The sequence below is a fragment of the Talpa europaea genome (assembly GCF_964194135.1).
Source record: "Talpa europaea genome assembly, chromosome: 6".
Lineage (NCBI taxonomy): Eukaryota > Metazoa > Chordata > Mammalia > Eulipotyphla > Talpidae > Talpa > Talpa europaea.
This window is the reverse complement of record NC_140072.1, coordinates 129,524,142-129,526,939: the sequence shown is the minus strand read 5'-3', so window position 1 is coordinate 129,526,939 and position 2,798 is coordinate 129,524,142. Positions and strand designations below refer to the sequence as shown.

General features: G+C 40.4%; 1 protein-coding gene across 1 annotated transcript in view; it reads right to left on the bottom strand.

Annotated features, from left to right (window-relative positions):
- HS6ST3 (heparan sulfate 6-O-sulfotransferase 3) overlaps positions 1-2,798 on the bottom strand; it is a gene marked incomplete at both ends in the record, with an annotated part of 589,865 nt that overhangs the window by 252,924 nt on the left and 334,143 nt on the right. The gene's annotated exons all lie outside the window — the stretch shown is intronic.

Genomic DNA, 2,798 nt, shown 5'->3' with positions numbered 1-2,798 from the left:
CCCATTCTCTATGCTTCGGTCTATACATATCTGATGTCCCTGGAACTATTAAGCTGTAGATGTACTTCATTGTCCTTCCTAGAACACTGTTGTCTATTCTGCTCAGATTTCACTTGGATAACTCCTTGGAAACCTGTTCAGGCAACAAATCTCTTCCTGACAGCTAGAAGCTGGGTCGAGTGTTCCAGAGCCAAGCTTTGTTCACTCCTGTTCATGATCTCTTCTTCTGTGTTTATAATTGCCTATCTCCATGATACTCTGCTAGAAGGAGAGCTCCCTGCAAGGGGGCCTGGTCAGTCATCACTCCATCTTCAGGATCTTGCACACTGAGTGTGATCAATAAGGCTTTAAAGTATCCCTCCATCAGTTGGACCCCAGGCAAATGATTTAGTCTTCTGTAGCCTTTTCTTACTCTCCAAATCTCCATTTCCAAAACAGAAATAATCACATCTCCATTATGGAGTTGTAAAAATTGGAGCTGAGAATATAAAGCAGTCACAGTGTGAGAGGAATAAAGCAAACACTAAATATAAATGATAAGATAATATTGTTCTTATTATTGATCACATGAGAACTAGTCTGATGGTGGTGATGGAAATGCACTTAACTTGGAAGTGAGATCAACTTTAATTTCCAGCAGGAACAAAGAGTAAACAATTAGACTGGAAGTGAACCTGGGGAAATATATAGGAAATAATGGACTTTTACTCAACTCCCCTGCTAGCTTTCCCTGGCCTTCTCATCCTTTATATTTTTCTAAATACACTAAATTTTAAGCTACTCCCCAAATTCCTTTCTGTATTGCTTCTTCAGTCTCTCACCATTATTCCCTGAATCCTCCATGTTCTTTCACTTATCATCCTTAGAACTTCTCTTTGTACTTATTCCTTTTTATATCCCTGGGCGAAAAGAAGGCAGTTAATAAACAAAGGCTGAACAATCTATCCTTGCTTAAAATAAAACTCCATTCCAGGTCTTCAAATGTCCACATCAGTCATTCATTCAATACATATTGATTTATCACCCACCGATCCAGGCCTGGAGCACTGAGCTAGGAGCTATTTTTTTCTCAAAGCAAATATTAAATAGTTACGAACTACTGGTCACACCCAATTTTCTAGAGGAAAATCTGGTCTCCCTGCCCTATTCAGGTCTTCCTGATACACATCAGCTAGAGGGATTTTTTCCCCTTTTGTTTTGCTTTGTTGTTAATAAATCATGTAGCAAATTGGTAGTATAGAAATTCATTTACAGCATATATGAGAACATTAGTTAGGAACATCCATCACTTCATTGAACTCCATTGAACAAGGGCATGGGTGTCAGTTCTGCTACTCCAAGAACCTGAACCTGTCAACATATAAGTGCATTTCTCTCTTTAACCTAAAATATCTCACAGATGTAAATAAAGTACAATGTTACATATTAAAGGACATGGTGATTTTCTAATTTTTTGTCTGGTATAATCTGAAGTTGTCACTGATTTAGAGGCCTGCTCTCCATTAGGAAACATCAATTTATACCCCTCTTCTTTCCATCCCCCATATCCCTATCTATTGCCTTCTACTCAAACCAAACAAGGCAATAGTGCAGTAGAGAAGGTGCCAGTTGGAATTCCAAAGGCTTATTACCTTCCAACAGCACTCGTTAGATAGAGTGTGATATGCAAGGGGAAGTTTTTTTGTTTTTAAATATTTATTTATTTATTTATACGAGCACTGGGTACAGTCTGAAGTGCAGGAGGGTGATAGAATTCACCAGAGCCAGAGCGGGGAGCAGAACAGGCAGACTGACGAAGTACACTGCTGAGGGGAGCAGCAGGTGGCAGGAGAGGTCTGCGTGCCATGTGGGACCCTCGCCAGTGGCTGGAGATCAAATCAGCTCTGCAGAGGCTGCAGGCAGCTTCACAGCTCAGCGCTCAACTGCTGCGCCACCAGGGAGGCCCTGCAAGGGGAAGTTTTGTCTCTGCTATTTTCTAGGTCCTCATGAGGAAAATGGAAATATATGCTAACATGACCAAAGTTTTACTGAAAGAAGTTGACTTTAGAATATAGCACTAATAGAATATTGATAAGTAGTAACTTTTCTACTTTTCTCAAAACTTCATGTTCTGACTTCCAGGAAGTTCCTCCCTACAATTTACTTTCACCACCATATTTGTGAAATGCTCTGAGTTACTTAGAGGAACTCAAGATGTTTTACACAGATGCTCCACTCCACCATCCCTGATCTGAACTGGTTCTATGGACTGGTTTTCCATCTTCAACAGCATGAATGCATCTCCCTTTCTATGATTCAAAATTCTTCATCACAAATATATGCCAACTAAGCCAACCACACTTGGCAATGTTCACAAGATCTCATGTCACCATGGGTAGCAAAAACTATTCCATGGTGATTACAGTTTTATTTTTATGTCTCCTTGGGCAACTCATAATTGGTTTTGTCTGGGAACCCTGAGTAGCCATCGAGGGAAATGAACCTGACAATCCATGTTTTTGGAGCATCAGTCTCCAGCAAAGACGAGAGTGCCTCTTCTTACCATATCCTTTCAGATTTAGTCCTTACATTTAAGAGCTTCCACCAGCTATGAAGAGGCATCATTCATTCTTTTCAACAAAAGGATAGTTGCCTCTTATTTTTAGATGGTGGTTGTTTCCTTCAAAGAAACATCAACCGGCGGCCAAGGTCACTCTGCATCTCAGCAGGTGAGGTTATGTTCTTCTGAAGCAGTTTCAACACAAGGGCTAAGAGAGCAGGTTGGTATTTGGTTGATTTTACAGCTCTTCCCACATTTC